The 19,504-nt window shown below is 36.4% G+C and overlaps 1 protein-coding gene across 7 annotated transcripts in view; it reads left to right on the forward strand.

The window, feature by feature from the left end:
- Mp (collagen XV/XVIII-type protein multiplexin) overlaps window positions 1-19,504 on the forward strand; it is a 193,641-nt gene that overhangs the window by 117,523 nt on the left and 56,614 nt on the right. The gene's annotated exons all lie outside the window — the stretch shown is intronic.

Below are 19,504 nucleotides of genomic sequence, written 5' to 3' on the forward strand. Positions count from 1 at the left end.
TTAGAAAATATTAAAACAGCCATGTTCGCGAATTATACAGAATATCATGATAAAAAACAGAACCAGTTTTTTTTTTTTTTTTTAAAGAACTAGTTTCGAGAAAATAAATTAATGATATAAGTAGCTAGAAATCCATCCTAAGACTATTAAACATTTATTTTTAAAACTAATATAATCTCCATTTAAAATACGATGATAATATTTTGAAATTACGTAAAAGAAAAAGGAAATGGAAAAAAAAATGCGTTTAATTACATTCTACCGGTACGAAAGTCGCTTCATTTCTCCCCAAGGAATTCTACTGCTCGCTTGAGCAACTGCGCCTATTACGCAGAGCGCCGGCATAAAAGCTATCCAATTTTCGCGGAAAGATCGGCCCTAAGTTCTCGCGAATGCAGACAAGCTCCAGCGACTAATTTGCGCGGCGCTTGTAATGCCTCGTGTCGTGAAGAATTGATCGTACAGCGGATGAAATAATGCCGCGCGATCTCCCAAAATTCATCCCCCACGCTCCGCGATCCACATCCCGACCTCTTTCCATAATTAATTTAACATGCCCACATCCCGCTTGATTGGATGCACCTATCTGGAGATGCAATTTTCAACACTGCGGCGCTCTAGCACGCGCGTATTATCATCCAACATCCCTCGCGCGCGTACACGCGAAACGCTAAGGAATGCTCTACGTCCTTGCCACGCACGAGGCGCTTTGCGCTCATCTTCTCATGCATATTAATATTGTTCGATGTAAATCGCGAATCGCTCGAGGTTCCTAAATCACTGGGTCTTGAGCGTGAGCAGCGCAACGCCGTAAACAAACAAAATTAACGTCGCCATTATTGATCCTGCCGCGCCGGGAATACATAAATTATCTTGGGCTATATCAAAGAGTAACGAGGAAACGGACTGCAGATTCGTCACTGCTTATTGGAAAAAATTAAAAAAAAAAAAAGAAAAAAAAAAAGAAAAATGCGCGAACGCGAAAAGAAGAATGTTCCGAGCGCATTGGGAACGACGGTTGTTTAATCCGTTTATCGACGTAATAACACGTCGCGACAGAAACTTTTTAAGTAGGTCTTATAATTTACATATTTAAGCCAACGGTTTCGTCATGAATAAAATTATACATTGATTTGCACAAATACACAGATACGCATTTGCATCCTTGAATCTGTTTTGCGCGCGTTGCCTCGCGTTGATTTTCACGGTTTACATGCATATGTATTAATATTACAGCCGTATAAACTGCGTCAGTATCATAGTTATGCCACGTCGGTAAAAGTCAGTATACACCTATTGTTTGCGTCAACGAGTAAAAGAGCAAAAGCACGTCGATCGTTTGATCGGCAACGTTTGCGATTGAAATATTTTATTTATGAGAAACGCGTCGAAATTTGAGAATTTTGATGTACGCTAACTTGATCAGCAGCCGTAGTTATCTCGCGATACCGTCGTTGCCATACGGATTAAAAAGTCATATCAATCATTGGCGATTGCTAATTAAAAATTCCTACCTGTCCGCTGCTACTTCTCGCAATTATCAAAGTTTCGGTCTACGAATCGGTGAGTTATTCAACAGCGCGCTGCGGTAATTAAAATTGTAAATACATTCTGCATTGATATATCGTTAATCAACGGTAATCATACGAGTTGTGGATTTTATAACAAATGAATTAATTATTATATAATGAAAGAAACGTTTAATGAAAAGAAAAGGAGACAATATGCGTAACTCAAATTAATTATTTTAAAGGAAATTTCGATATTAATATACACGGAGATAGCTATATATGTGTAAGATGAAACTGCCTTTCCGAAATGTACTTCAAGCTAACTTAATTGCCAAATATTCACAGCATTGTATGTATGTTAATTAAATTTTCAGTATAATAAGCGTACAAGAAGAAAAATACCTATCATTTAACATAATTTGTTTACGAAACGCAATCTAAGTTTATAAAAGAAAATTCTGGTTTTAACAACCAAACTACAAAATGACATAACGTAAAAAAAATCGATAAAATATATTTTTGCTCTGACACTGATATATTTTGTGAACTTTTCACTCTTGTCACTCAGATCAAATTTCCTGTGGTGTGCTCTAGTTTCAGATATTTTCTCAATCAATGTAGATCCACAAAACGCTGGATATTTATTTTCGAGAATAGACGGAACGCGCGAAAAAAAAAGAAAAAAAAAATTTCTTTTTTTAGACGCATTGTAACGTACCCATTTTTAAATGTATATGACTATCAATATGAAAAAAAAAATCGATTTAGTTTCAAATACAAAAAGCGACAAACAATAAGAAGGATATACAATATATATATGTATATATATCTGCTAGTACGTTTCTAACAGCGCTACAAGACAAAGTGCGATTACAACTTAACGTGCTCAGAGCTAGAATACGAGCAAACACGAATCGAGGATTTTAGTGAGATTGACGACAAACATGTGTGCGACCGCACGGTGACTGGCTATTTTCACGGCAAGTCCACTTGCGTCCGTACAAGTGGCTCGAGAAATCGCCCTTACAAGTTCCTTCGTCTACCACGTCTAACCACAACAGATAATCTGTACTGCTTTAGAAGATGACACGTAATCGTTACATGAAGCATTTTAAACGCCATAACTAAATGTCTTAAATTTCCCCATTGGTCTCGATGCAATAATAAAATAACTATTAAAATGTGAAGAATCTACGATACTTTAACCGACAAAAAAAAATTCAAGAGCTCATAATTCTTTTCTTCTAAGTTTAAGGGTGATCCAAGATTCTGTTACTTAATATCGAAAGTTGAAAAGTTTCAACTACTGACTGAGAAACAAACGTGAGAGCCTGCATAGTTTTATAACGAGTAATATTTTTACTTTCCAGCAGAAGTATACTTTCCTTCAGGATAAATAACAAGACGTAATAAGTACTGCGATAAGCAATGTGTGTTCATAACGTAATAATACTCGAATCTGACCAAGGCGTTCCCGAAGACAAATCGTTCCCGACGTAGAAACGGTCACGGAAATCTTGGCGATATCAGTCACATTTCCTCTGCGAAGGAATAGGTAATCCGAATCTCTTTAGGAATCCCATGCAGTCAAGTAGACGATATATTCACGTTCTTGCAAACATTACGAAAGTCTCTCATGCCAGGGAACAACTAAATCTCACGGTAGTGCGATGCACTTTTCCTTTATTTTATTTTTGTTCCCTTTTTTTTCTCTTTCTCGTTTTTATCGTCGAATTGTCCCGAGAAATTTGTCTACGTTAAATACGGCACGGAAAATCGTCGCGTTTAAACATGAACCTGATAAATTACCGCGTTACCCGTAGAATGTTGTTTTCTCGTAATTAAAACTCAACATATGAAACAACGATATCACTGTACTTTAAAATCACGGTTTACCAGAAAAATCTTTTAAATTATTTTCAGATAATTCGATATAATATTTTTTTTTTTATTATTTTGTGCATCGATATTTATATACATTTATACATTTCATTGCGTTTACGCGTTTAATAATAATTCAAGTGAACGATAACGTCTAGAATATTATAATTTTATAAAAATATTTTTGCTTGACTGAAGAAGAAGTGGACTGTAATATCGAAATAAATTTTTAATTAACAATAAAGACTGTCTATACAGATATTCTCGAGTTCGCGATGGCATGGAAAATCTCACTTGAAGTCAAAGTAAGGCACATTTACGAGGTACTAAATGGTCGACGGTAGGAGGAATTCTGATATACCGCGGAATCGGCCCTTCGTAATCCAAATCTCCTTAGAGAAACGAAATGGAACTTTCCATAAAATATATTTCCTTTCCTAAGAACATTCACCGTCGAATCTAATATAACTTACTGCCACCAAGTTTATACTATAATGCACGCCAAATTATCACACTAATCGGTAACTGTAGGAGCCGTAAGACATTACGCGCTGATATTAATTCACGAATTTTCTTTAAAAAAATTCAATAAAAATCTATAACATAAATTAATTGTTAAAAAAAAAAAAAAAAAAATTATTTACCCCTGTTAATTGTTCGTTTCTAAATCATATTTTTATATTTAAAACAAAAAGAAATGTCTACAACTGATTTATATGTATAAACTAGCGATATCTTGATCTTTGCAGAATATAATTTAAGATTTACTTCGCAGTTTCCTCCCTCTCTCTCTTTGTCTCTCTCTCTCTGCGAAATTTGAGGAGTAAAATAACATCGCGATTCTCGAGATTTGCCGAAGACCGCAAAATTGACTTATCTCAACGGCAACATGCGGTTAATTCTGTAGATGATTCGGTAACGATGTTATTTGAGCTTGAGATGATTTTATCCTCGCCACAGCACGTCTCTGGCAGGAACGGCATTACCAGATCGCGGAGACGACGCTGTAACATTCCCACATCGCTTCGATCGGAGATACTAAACTACGCGGGCGGGAAACGTTAGATATCAGATGCGGCTTGTTGGCAGCGAAACGATGCGCGCGAAGCCGAAGCGTTCTGAAAGGTATTTCGGCAGGAACGGATGGCTATGCGGCCTGCCAACGTCCATTGAATTTCAAGCGTCCGTTTATTGAGCGAGAGAGAGAGAAAGAGTGAGAAAGAGAAGGGAAAGAAGGGAATGGAAGAGCAGAGGTCACGTCCGCGCAAGTGCCCTCCGCAACCGAGCGAAGAATCGACCCGCTGCTAACTTCGATTTATTTCTTTCCTCTGCTGGAACCCATCTATCTTTTATTGCGCTTTTAATTCGATCTTTCACTATACTATAAACGAATTAAAAAAAAAGAAAAAGAAAAATACGGCTACTATGCATCAAGAAATAATGATTTCACGATGCCAGTTACTTACACATTGTTCGGAACGAGTCGATAACTTCATAACATGAGCCGCCGTTAAAGCGCGATTTCATTCGAAGAGATCGCGAAGACAGGATGTAAAGATTGAGCGTTAAAATAAACGGTTGTTCCGCGGTTAACTTTCGTAACTATCCCTTTATTCAGCATTAGAACTCATAAAACTTCCGTGCCCGCCAAGTTCCGCTTCCATCTCTGATAGCTTCCCATGTAGCGTTGCGGCGAGCGGAACTTTAAAGAGTGCTTTTAACTAACTCCGAAAAATCGAGTTACGGTACAAAAACTCGGTGCCACTCTACGTGTTTCCAAAGTTTCGGCAAAATCATCGGTTTTGCTGACGCTTTTCTCCACGCGCGATTCCTTTCGGGAAGATTTTTCTACGCTCGCTGAAAACTTGGCGAGTAAAATAGAGTGTTTTAGGATTACGTCGTGTGTATACCCTCGAGAAAGTCGTCACGAAACGGGCGAATTACACCGCATTCTTGACACTAAGCTTGAAAAACTTGCGGCGTATCCTAAAGCAAATTAAAACCTAGCCCTGGATTTAAAGTTTCTTTAGTAAATGCCCACGCGGGGAATGTACTTCATGTAGAAAATATGAAACCTCGTTATGAGATTGTACTTAAACTTTTCATATAAGGCTACCTCAAATAGTTGCGCGACGAGATATTTAAAGTAATATTATTTTGCGAACTGACCTGAAAAACAATTATTCTACTTTCTATTTATTTCTTTTACATTTTATTTAAAGAGAGCGAAATATAGTAAAAAATTATAGACTATAAACAGCGTGATCTTTAGGCAAACGTTTTTAGAGTTCACTTTTTAATAAAATATTTAAGTATATAAAAAAGGAAATAATAAATACGAATAAAGAAAAAAGTAGAATAAGTTATTTTGGAAAGGAACAAAATTATTATATATTATACTTATATGACACTAGAAAGAATCATATACGCTTCGCGTGCGCTATTTTTTCGAACGCTCCTAATTACAAACTACGAAAAAAGAAACCATGCGACTCACCAATCTGCATGAGCTTCAGCGGAGTTGAAGAATTCTGCCGGTGACTGTAACATAAAATGGAAAAGATTAATGTAGACATGCCTGTATATTAGTTAATAAAATTAATAAAAAAAAAGGAAAAGTTTTTTTTTATTTCATTTAAAGAATTGATATTTACCTATAAGTTGCTCCGCCGATGCAGGATGCCTCCTAGGCCTGCTCATCCTCTCAGATGGGACGTGTCGAGTCATCCTTCCGCGCTAGACACTCGCGAACGCGCCCGATAAATTACCGTCACCAAAATTAATATTTTAATTTAACACTTTCGCACGATAGTCCAAGACACTCCCGGTAAAAGATTTTTATGTAAAAGAACGACGCCCGTTTACTTTGCGGAATTCCCGAACGACCGACGAACCGACTAGGGTTCGTATTTCTATAATTTCGGCGTGCGATACTTTGCTCCTTCGGATTTTTATCTAAGCAAAATTCTTGTTTCGCTCAGATAAAAATCCAAAGAAGTGCTGAGCTGTAATAATATCAACGTAAATTCCATACAAATGTATGCAATTTACATTGATATCTGAAATTGAAATTATGACAATTTATAATTAATTTAACAATTTTTTACTTTCCCTATATCATTTTAAAAGTTTTATTATTTTAGATTACCGGCGCGGTGTATTATTTTATTTATTACTAATATAAGGGTGCCGCGGACAATATAAAAATGTTTCCCACCCGAAATGCTAAGTTCTATATAAGTTTTAAAAAATTAAACATGCGACTCACAGCTAGATATGTTGACGGCGGAGTACTAGTAAAATGACCTGTAACAAATAAGTGAAAAAAATTAAATTGTAGAAATCTCAATTTTTAAAATTTAGTTTAAACAGCAAAGATAAAAAAAAAATTAATTCTTACCAGTGGGTGGCTCCGCCGATGCCCGATGCCTATCCTAGGTCCTCCTCCTCCTCTCAGTACAGGCCAACGAGGATGTCAGGCTGGTGCTTCGACGAAAGTCTTTCTCTGGATTTTTTTCTGAAACAAAAAAAGTTATATTTGGTTAGTAAAATTCACGAAAATTAAACGTACAAGTAATTACAATTATTATGTGCAAAGTATCCGCTTTACAGACACCCTACGCGTACACGAAGCTAATATCTTGACTTACACTAAAAAGTATTATTCGACGCATATATTATACAAGTTGACTACACATGGTAGCCGACCGGCCGGTACATATCTACGTTTTACGTGTACGTCGCACGTGCGACCGACCTCTACTCTCGGTCATTACGCAGTCATAAAAATACGTTCACGAAAAGATTTTTCAGCCCTCGCATTCCTACACTATGAATGAATACCTCCCGAATCTATCGCTGACCCGCCGATTAAAACCCTGATTCCTCAAGCCCGATTATGCTCGCCGATGCCTTCCGTTAACGGCAAAGAGACGTGAAATTAATGTACGAGTACACGAGGTTTTAACTCACTTTACATCAAAAAGACGTAGTCGCTGGTACGCACAATTAATCTGGGAAGGTAGTTTGCGCCATATTATGTGCCTCTGGCCCGTCGATTATGCGTAGAACTTTAATACGTACGGAGCACGTGTTGCGTACGTACGTCTTGCTCGACCGCTGGAGGACAGAGTGCGAGTGGGAGTAGTGGGGGGAACGTAGCTCGCGCGCGGCACGTACGCCGCTCACCCTTACCTCTTCCCCCGCCGCCTACCTCACCGTTCCGTTCGATACCGAATCTACTTTTTTAAATAGGAATCAGCGACTGCTCTTTTTATATTTTTATACAACACTTTATAACAGTGTTTCTAACACATTAACATGCTCTATCTTTTAATTATGAAGTTTCATATACCCGCATGCAATTTTATAATTTCTATCGCAGATTAATATTTTTCTTTTTAATCATTAAACGTGATTATATCATGCAACGAGCTGTATAAACTTTTTATAATATATTATACACATATACGATAAACATATAATTTAATTCGACGCTATTTCGAAAACTTTTCGGCTTGTTCTGGCACATCAGGATGCACGTACAGTATTCAATTTCCAACGGGGGAGAGAAAAAAAAAATTATTTTTAGATAGATATGCGGTAAAGCTTCTCAACACGACAAATCCCTGAAATGCGCGCGGTATTGATTACGGTGGCTTTACCAACGTTGATTCGCCCGTTGAATTTTTGATATTTGACGATATTACTTATTTTACAAAATCTCTCGCCGTTATGTGGTGATGGGACGTACGCGATACATCTATACAGCGACGACAGTAATATTTAATGCATATTCCAACCGACCGAGATATCGTTGACCCGCATCCCTAGGCGCATTTCGCGATACATAACGTAGCACGAACGTCGTGGAAACTGCAAATCTGCTAATGCGCTCGTACGCCTTTTTGCCTCCGCAAAGTGATTTTCTGTATAAGATTTTCTTTTATACAATATTATTTTAATAGTAGAAAACAATAAAGAAACATTCTTCTTATTATATCGCCAGAGTAATATTACATCTACATATTAAAACTTGTTGCATCTCGCCTATCACCGATTATCGACAAACGGAAGGCTCTTAAAAGAATCTTATCGCTCGGGATTTCTATTAAATTCTTTTACTTAATCTCTTTGGATGTTTATTTGGTCGCCTGCTCAAAATCAAAATTGCAGCTGAAACTCCTCTTTTCGAGAGTCTCTGCTTGGGTAAATCTAAACTCGAAGGCGAAACTCTGCGCCTTTTATCGGCGTAAGTGGCAATCAAAGGAAGTTTTACAGTGTCGACAACGGAGAAGTGAAAACGTTGCGTCTTAAATATCGATAATAGTCGCACTCAAAGCGAAGTGGGAAGATATACGTAGAAAGGGATTAAAAGAGTTTCGCGCTGAGAAAATCATTCTTAACTTAACTGTCGAGCTCTCACTTGAACAATTATATTACACCTCGTATTTAATATGAACGTCTTTCAAATATAATTTTATAACGTGTTTTAATGTTCGCAAATTAGAAATTATTATTCCGCAAGCACTTAAAAAGTACGTGAAAATTAATTTACATAAAAGTAATGGAACCGATTATCATACAAATATTCTGCCCGTAATTAAAAGGACGTTTCTTTCCTCAATATTCTCTGTACAATATACAAATACGTGTCTATAGTCGCGCGTAATTACTCATCATGGGTCTATAGCTCATCGCACGACGTTCAAATGAGCGCACAACCAATGCAATTACGCCAAAGCGTAGCCACATAGTGAAGTATCGAAGCAGAGAGGACGAACCGTAGAAGGGAGACGAGCGAGAGATGGAGATCCGTACAAATGCGCTATTCGCAAATTTGGTTCTGCTCGTACGACCAGGACTATACTAGAATCTGGTTGTAAATTCAAACATGCACGTCTATATTGATCACGTGAAGTATACCTCTTTGATCGTGTTTGGAAATAACGATCTTTATACGACTGTGCGAATCTTCGGCGCGATAATTAAGTCGTTTCCGCAACGCTTAAATTTAACGGAGTTCGCGAGAAAAATTTTTCGCATTGAGTTTAGAGATCGCGGGGAAGCAATCAGGAAAATGCATTAGTAATCTAACGGTTCGCTTTAATTGGGCGCGTATATCGCAACGCCATACCACTTATTCAAATAGTGCACCGCCGCGCGAATAGCGAACATGTTGACACTGGTTAGTACGATGCGCCCGCAAACCAAGAGACCAACTGTTCTATTCACTACCAGAATTACTACCCATCTACGAATTTCCACAAGCGGACAAGATCCGATTCATCCGATCTGCTACCGGGCTATCGACGTATCGAGGCAGTAAATGGTCCTTGAGCCGTGCTTGCTAATGCACATGCACGCGATAATGTATAATAATACCGTTTCTGTCCCTGTCTCTCTCTCTTTCTCTCTTTCTCTTTTTTTCTCTCACACACACACACACTCTTATCGGAGAAAATGCGCTTTGCAACAATAATAACAAGAATTACCTGTTTTATTAATCGAAGTAATTTTATGACAGCGTACTCGCTAAGACTACAAAAAATGTAACACTAAGATTGATAAACGTTCGCAAGAGCAAAATTGTTACGATTTAATTAAAAAACTTAAGCACGCGTTTTTGTATTCTCATAATTTGTAAAAAAAAAAAAAAAAAAAAAAAAAAAAGAAAACGCATATTTTAATAAATAATTTCTTAGTCTAACTTAAAATTATTTTTTTAATATGTATATTTTTTGTAATAGTAAATTTCCTAAAATATCTTAAAGTACTCTAATAAAAGATATTACGGCTGCAATAACTTATAATACTTTAAATGACAGTTTTAAAATAGAAAGTTATTTCACAAATAATAGGGTTAAGATTTCATGAGGTCAGTCACATTAAAATATCCAACGTAGCTAAAATTGTTCGAAGAAATATGTTATTAATATAGTAATTTTAGAACAACCTATATATGTATACGTATAGTTTTTCGTAATATGTTGAATATGATTAATTATTATTAAAAAGTAGAAATTGTAGACTGATATAAATCCTCATTTTCTTTTTAATAATAAATAATTATCATAATTACGTATTTCTTCAATCCCTTCTAAAAACGATTATTATTTGTAATATTAAATTAATAATCAGTTCTTAAACAAAAATTGTGAAATAATACGATTAAATAGAATAACGGAGTGGCGTAAATTAAGTGAATAATAATATTATATTATTTTATCATATTCTTTCTTACCTTCTCATATCTTTTTTTCAAGAGTATATTTTATTCAAAATATTGTAAAATACATTTTTATAAAAAGAAAGATTAATTCCTTTAAATAGATAGAAAAAAAACTTTCCGTTTACGTTAAAGTCTAATTAAAAATTCTTCTTAATTATAGGGAGAAAGAATTAAAAAAAAAAAATAATAAAAATAAAAGAAAAACGTAAAATTTGATACACGGAAAAATTTTGCAATGATTTTTAGCACATATGCATTTTAATAGAAACTTTTAACTGGCTACGATACCCTCGGGTGCAATTACTCCCGTTGTAACTTTGCAGATCGCCACGCACGTTCTACACGCGGACCGAGATTCGATTAATTAAACAAGCGCTACGATTAACCCATTTCTGAAGCTGCTCGAAGCGCCAGCAAATCAGGCAAATATAAGAGAATGAGCTTGTGTATACATGGCTGCCTCATGTGCAGCGATGTTTTATTGTTACGAGTGGATCATCGATTAAATTAATTATTACTTTGCGTATGGGAGCCGACCGTAGCACGCGCATAACGTGTTTTAAAGATGTAGTTATTATTTACAGACGTACATAACGTATTGGAAAAGTACATGAGCACGAGCATTAAGCGAGAGAGATTACAATGGATTATCATCGTAAGCTTGTTTGCAGCAATTTGTTTTGTAAAATGCCGAAATATAATCTCCTCTCTATTCTAACATAGACATTTTTTTGTTAAGCCAACGAATGCACAGTCGACCGTGATTTAGTTTTTGTTTCGCGTTATGTAATAATTAAGCATTTAATAAAAAAAAAAAAAAAAAGTATAGTACAATGTAGACCTTCCTTAACAGTCAAGTCTGAAAACTTCAATGAAGTTTCAAATACGGTAATATGTTTTAGATCAGTTATTTGCAATTCATTAAAGTTACCTCTCTCTCTCTCAACTTGCTACAGTTTATTCTCAAAATTACTCTCAAACTGATTAATACACGATCGTAACCGAACTGAGATAACCACGTTCGCGCTAATTCCGCGGTTTAACAGTATCGCAAAGTTCCCGGACGTGCGACGGTCGCAATACCGATGTGGGATTAGAGAACGATGAAGTGAAATCGCGGACATTTAATACGAAGCCACCTTCAACCGCCACGGGGTCTCAGGGGTAATCGCGGGACGAAGTAGCCTCTCAGATTGTCCAATCACGCATCGAAGAGCGAAAACATAACGCGTACAGTAGACTACGATAGACAATAACATTCTCTGCGGACCAAACTATAACGCTAACGCCTCGTCATCGTCGTCGCCGTCGCCGTCGCCGTCGTGGGCATCGTCCTTGTAGTTGTCATAGTTGTCGTCGCTTACCGTCGGCGTTCTATAGCAGGGTGGACCAAATCAAGTTATATCGCCACGCCGAGCGCCCATTATAATAATTGCATGCGCGGGACCCGGATCCATTACGGTGGTCCACCGACGTTCCCGTGAACCAGAAGTCGAAGCTGTCCCACTGGGAAGGGAAGCGCTCGGAATTTCGAGAAGAGAATTTCCCGCGTGACTGCAATTTTGTGACTGCGTTCGGACGACGACGACGACGACGACGACGACATGCTCAACATAGTAGAAACGGACACGCACACATATATGTATAAAAAGCAAGACTAGTTACAAGAATCGATGCACGAAACGGAATAAAGCATTCTTCGGTACGTTCATGGTCGTATCAAAAGGGGAATTGAAGAGTTAACCTGATCTTGTGTAAAATTTGAGTGATTTCGCAACGTGCATTGTTACCGTGACAGACAAATGGCAAATACTTGAAAAGCTGTTTCAGCAAGCCGCTACCTTCCTTCTCTGTCGGGCTTTTTGATAATATTGCGTGCTGTTAGCAACATCAGCGAGAACTTCAAGCGTAAATTTTCGAGATTTGAATACAGAGAAGGGAACAGTAAAGTGAATAAGAAATTTCTACCTTATCTTCATTAACGTCTAATTGGTATTAAGTCAAAAGTGACACTAAGCACGTGTCTAAGCGCATCATTATTGCAACGATATTAAATTGTCACAAAATAAATAGGCAAATTAATGAAAGGTCTCGGAAACAACTCGGAACTAATTAAATACCTCGTTGTTTGTTAAATTATTATTTTAAATTTTCAAGTATTTGTGTAGCAGTAGCAGTAACGATATTTTGAATTTATTTCTCGTTGCTATGCATCATATCAAAGAACTCTATTTTCAAACTTAAAATTAATTATTCATAGTTTGCAGGACGATGCACTTTATACATATTTTTATGTATTCTGATACATATTAAACACTATTACTCAACATATTAATCTTTTATGGACAAGTAACACGGAAATATTAGTCCACAGGCGCAAAATCATAAAACAATGTATAATGTATTAATGTTAAAACCTTTCATTAAAACTGTTTTATGTTAAAAAGTTACAAAAGCCGTAAAACATTTGCAATTATGAAATTCATACATCTCTTTATTAAAATATGAGTTAAGAAAACAATAAAAAAAAACTAGATACGAGTGACATGTGTAAAGTAAAATAAAAAAAAATATTTTATCTACATCTAAGTGCTATTGAAATAAAAAATCAATTTCGTAAATTTTCTGTCGATTGCAAACTATTTTATAAAGTATTTCTTTACTGATTGAATGATTCGCTCGATAAACAGCACCGGTATTCGATCGAGTTCAACTAATTCAAGAGGTTTCGGTACCACTGACGTATACGAAACTAGCGAGGAAGTTAGCGCAAAGACGTTTCGTATAACTACCAGCGACATCAACCTGTCAGCATGCTCTCATTACGCCCCGTAATCACGGTTAACTTTAAAATAGTAGTTTAAATCGATCGTCACAATTTATCTGATGAGTTTGTTAATGTCTTGTTCATTACTAAGGGAAAATGTCCGTGTCGATAAGATTATTTCGTCCTACAAAAGACTAACTGTATATCAAGACATTTTCGAACAAATCCCTCTTCGCGTAAAAGCATTAAACTTGGAAAATTGACGAGATAAGTCCAAAGTTCCTTTTTAACAATACGATTGCGATTTATTTTTTTATTTAATTTTTTTTTTTTTTTTTTTGTCATATTTCAGACGTACAGATTATTTTGATTAAAAAAAAATGGCAACAGACTATCTTTTCTGACTGAAATGTTATGGTAATACGTCAAGTTATAATTGCGAAAACATCATCGTATAATATTCCTGTTTTAATGGAGTGAAGTATTATAACGTAAGAGTACATTATTTTGTTCTCCGTGTTCTCTGTTTTAACTTTAATGGAAAAAATATAACAAAAGAGATAGGTTCTCGTATCATACCAAAGCGAACTTTCCATATTAGTTTACCCCGCGTGTCCGAATGATCCAAATTTAATATGCAAGGCACATATAAATAAATCTTGGCGGCAGAAACAGCGCGATCTGATTTTTCAAAATGATACCTAATCGACGTTTATTATGCGCTCGTGATTAATTACGCGATTCTATATGCAGAGGCAGGTGGCTCCAGTTGTGAAGTGCCGCTCGGTAAATCCCCTTTGGGTTTTAGGGATCCGAAACGAGGTTTGGAGAGATAATGATGAGAGCAGATATTTGCGACAAAGCTCGTCCCGTGTGATTGCATTTCACATATCAATCCGACATACTCGTTTTTAAATTGCGGCTTTTAATGGATGTGTTCTACTGACTCAAAGAGGCTCAGCGATTAATAACGGAAATCCTTCGAATATCACTTTGATATAGATATCATTAGAAAAATATTAGTAACCGATAATCTGTATATAACGAATGCTGTGTCTGTACACATATGTCTCTCCTAAACCGTATAATATTCTATCAACCAAAATCCACGAGATAAGTGCTCATTAAATATATTGCGCGATAAAAGCAGCGGATATTGATAACAACAATTTGCGTTTTCAAGCCTTCCTTCAAGTGTAGTTCCCTGGACCATCGGTTCGACTCGTACCTCGATGTGTTCGCATAATTTATTCCGGTGACGTATGTGCGCGCGTTATGCCGCGACTTGAATTAACGGCACCCGTTCACCGCGAATAAATCGCTATAATTATCGGTGCGGCCGAAATGAATTGTATTTGCAGCACGCGGTACCTTGCTGTAAAGTTTCCACGTTGACCGAACTTGCCCGCTTTCCGACCGATTTACGCTGACTTCCGGCGCATTCGATTTTCTCTATCTTTCTCCTCGCTCGTATTCTATCCCGAGCGAAGATCCATCATGACTTTAACCCGGCAGTAATTATCGTCGGCTCGCAAAGCTGCAAATTTAGCTGGGATTGCCGGAATACTTCGGGATTATCGCTCTTACAGTGCTTCGAATGAGGATGATTAAGTCGCACAAATAATATATAACATTATACACATATGTATAGCACGTCTGAAAAACAGTATATGTACTACTGTAATTTATGCTAAGACGTTATATGACATAGTCCTCGTAATTTTAACTTAAAAAATTTTAATATTGAAACTTATCACTGTTTTAATAAGTAGGTCTAACTGCATTATTTGTCGCGCGCGTATGTTTACCTGAAGAAGATGAAAGCCTGAGAATACCAACACGTAGTACATAAATTTTACGCAAACAAGATGCGGAAAATGATTTACCCGCGAGGAGAACAAAGTTGAAACATATTGTCGTGAATTATATACTTTTCTGCAGACAACTAGCGTACAATATAATTTCAAAATTCATAATTTCGTAATAATTCTTCGAAAAGAAAACAGAAAAACAAAAAAAAGAACTTTGCGCACTGTAAAAATACTCTATTTTTATTTACCATTAATTTTTATAATAAAAAATCGACGATTTTTTTAAAGCTTTTAAAAAAATTTACTTTATTAATTCCTACTAATTCTAACTAATTCAAATTAAATTAAAGTTTATTGTTGAAAAATCAAATTACCGGTTAAGTATTATCGTTCCATGCCTGTTTTCAGTAGCATACCCGGAGTCAATATCAAGCAATGTATTATTAGTGATATAATTAATAAGAAATCGATTTATAATCTTTACGGCGACGTATTTCGTGGCTAGTAATACAACGTCTGCATGTGCAATTGTTCGCGGGCGACACGGTCGACGTAGCAAAGTTCCCATTCTCCTAGCGCTCGTGCAATTAGAGTTTCGCGGCATGTGTACCACCGTGTTTGCAATGTGTCGGCATGTCTTGCCGCAAAGAGCGAGATTAATTGGCGTGAATTACTCCGGTTGCTCTATTCTCAAAAGCGGGCGCGACTCACGTTTGAACCGGTGCCGATCGCGTCACAGATCGCGACCTGAAACCTACTCGGCACTTTGCCACGCGATACACGTGTTTTGTGAGCTCGCAACGGAAGCGTACAGTGGAAATGAAGGCAGGAGAATTGTTCTTCTGAATTTTTAACGATTCCTCGAACGCGATAATCGGTAAAATAATAGAACCTGATTCCTATTATTGTCGATGGTTCGTAATTTTATTTAAGAAAAATTCAACTTTGAAATTCAATATGTCTATTATCGTAATTAAAGTGACAGTCATGCCATTTCAATTTTAGCTTTAGACTTAAACGTATGCAGTGAATTGCAGTTTAACAAATATACGTTTAACAGATCTGCTAAAAATCCGCAAATAATGAAATAAAGCTAATAAATTCGATAACTTTGGTAACAAAAATATCGCGATGAAAAATTGATACGTAATGCTGTGAAAATAACTGTGCTCCAATATTTTCCACAGAGTATTGCCATCGCGTGCAAGTATCGTCACATAATGGACTAAACTTTAAGTCATTTCAATGATTTATTTCAAATAGTTTACCGAGAACAGATTTCCGTGACGCACTGATTCTTAATTATTTAATGTACGATGTGCTAATCCTATTGGAGCGCACGGATTTCATAGTAACCTTTTACGAATGTTCCTCGTTTCGCCGGCGGCAAAGAAAAAAAAAAAAAAAAGAAAAGAACTCACGCGAATACTCCATTAGCGAAAACGAACGCGCGCGGTTATCGCCGTCGGCTGGTTCTTCGTATGTATTGACAAGAGTAAAACGACGAGAGAACTCGCGAGACGCCTGGTATATCGTATTTGCGCGCAGTACTTAGAAAACATGCGTTTGTGAATTCATTATAAAAGAATTCCGTTCGTACGGACGTTTCGAAAATTGGGAAATATCCGGAGAAATCAATGGTGAAAGGACGGCCGTGCCATTTTGTAAAATTAATAATGCAAGTCGCGAGCAATATCAGCTAATGAGTAATATCAACGAGCAGAATCAAAGAGAACGAATAGATTGACGGTCAATTCACCTGGTATACCTATATTTATCGACGCCGCAAGCTTGCGCGTGAGCTTTCGAAAGAATTTCTCTACGTTACGCACAGCTCGTACACGCTAATTAAATATAATAAACTTTCTGTTTAATGTACAAGATTTAAACTTGCATAAAGCTAAAAATAAAATATGAAATAAAAAGAATTATAAATATTTCTTTTTTTTTTGTAGCGTTACATTAATTTAATTTTAATTTCTCATATTATTTAATAAATTAACAAAATTATAACCATTTAAATTCCCTTGTCAAAAGTATATATAATTAAAATTAAGGAAATATTAAAGTTTTTTCATATTTGACGTGTTACGTGTTAAATGCAAGTCGAATATGTCTAATAATATGGTTATCATATATATATTTAAAATCGCTTATATTAAAATGTTCTTAAATCTTTATACATAATTTTTTCACGGAAAATTTCTTGTTATACTCGGAATAATATGTTTTCATACAAAATCTGATAATTTTTAAAAAGTCTAAAGAAAAAATTAAGATATTTTATAGTAAATTCGTATACAACATGTTTAGCTGAGCAAAAATATATATCATTTTTTTTTTTTACGCAGTTTACTCTTGTAAAAGAAATGTCTATATTCTTTTCTAGTTGAAATGTTAACGAGTCTTTTTTTTTCCGTCGGAATTATTCAGACGGATAAAACACAGAAATATTTTTTCACGGATTATCCAGTGAAGTATGCGGAAGGTGAAAGAAACTCGTTGGTGCAGAACAATAAAAAAAAAATACGAAAAATCGTGATATGCGCCGAACGAGAAGTTTTCCACTAGTGCCATTTTTCCACGCGCAATAAAGGCTTTTAAAAATGCAAAATGCGCATCGCGCGATGCCCTCGTTAAAGACTATGTGATGTTTGGCTAGCGGGTACTTGACGCGGTAATTACCCGCGAATTTGCAACCGTACGTCGGCGTATTCCCGTAAACGCTAAAACTGAGTGTGCAAAGAGTGTTGCTTTTTTTAATTGTACAAAGAGTAGTTATCAATATTCCCAGATGTTCCTCGCAATAGGATAATACAGTTATTAAATTAGAATATTTATTAATTTTTTTCTTTCTTCCGGAAATGCTGTCAACTGAATTATACGCATCGTAACGTGTACGCGTAAAGAGGCGAATGTTTTTAAAACCATACGCAGCTTAATGAATTTACCACAATGCATTTTCTTAATTCTCGCACCTATCTAAAGACGGCGATCTTAATTTTATGTAGAAGGAAAAAGAAAATTTTATATATCGTATTTTTATACCACGCTTTGAAAGAAAAGATTTGATTCTAAGTAAAAAGAAAAAAACGTTTCTCTTCTGTTCTTTTATACAATATGTTTTTTCATTTCTTCGCAAAAGATATGCGAAAAATATTAGCAATGCAATCTTAATAAATGCCCGCAAATGTTGCTTATGTTATTGTTCAAAGAAGCCGACAGCATCGGAACAAAGACCCTATGCGCGGTCGGTCTGATAAAGCAGCATCGAGCTTGCTACATGTATAGCGAGCGACACTGTGTTGTATCAGGAGAGAAGACCTCTCGGTGGTTTCTCCATGATACAGCAATAAACTTGGAATAGCTTGTTAGCCGGAGGCGTCCACTAGCAATCGGGAAGACAGCCATCCCTTTACATCGGAATGTAGAACTTTAATTAAGATGTAACACGGTTAAGTCAAGTGGCGAATTCCTGCATCGTGCCACGAATTTGAATCTTATGTGTTATATGATGTTCGGAATACAGATATGTATTTTTGCCCATCAATTTTGCACAATTAAGCCCATTATCTAAAATCACCCGTTCGAAACTTCTTTAAAAACTTGTTCCCGTGGCACAACTAAATTAAATTCAATTTTGCAGCATAAGAATAATTATTATTCCAAAGATTAAAAAATCTCATTTTCTTTTTTTTTTTTTTTTAATTTTTTCTTTATAAGAAAAAATTAAAAATTATCTGCATATTATACAACGTAAAGATATAAAAAAAAAGAGAATTTCAAAACCGATATAATATTTATATAACCGATATAATATACTATCCGCTAGAATTTTCTTCCACATGTGTGTTAACAATCAAGTCTTAATTCGATCGCGATAAGGATAGCGCGGTGGTACGCGGTGTCGCTCGACTCGGCCAAGCTAATACTAATCAAACAATCCATCACCCTCGAATAACTCAGCTTTCCACGCGTCGTGTGCTGTACAGAGAGAAAGAGAGACGTTGTCTGCGAGGGGCGCGCACGGATAAACGGGTGTCATGTTGTCTATATAGAGAACGAGCGCGAGGGTTGATAGGAGAAGAAGAAGGAGGAGATGGAAGCAAGTAAGTTTCGCACTCTATCAGGAGAGAAGAGGCCACGGGGTTTCTCCGGGGCAGGTGCTGCGGCGAAGTTCGAATGGCTTGTTAGCCAGAGGGGTCTGCATCCGTAATCGAGAGGGCAGACTGGGTTCGCGGGCGAGAGGGACGTGGACTAGTTACATCACTACGTAGCGTGCCTGCGTCTATAAACTCTACTA

This window comes from Cardiocondyla obscurior, linkage group LG17 (genome assembly GCF_019399895.1).
Source record: "Cardiocondyla obscurior isolate alpha-2009 linkage group LG17, Cobs3.1, whole genome shotgun sequence".
Taxonomy (NCBI): Eukaryota; Metazoa; Arthropoda; class Insecta; order Hymenoptera; family Formicidae; genus Cardiocondyla; species Cardiocondyla obscurior.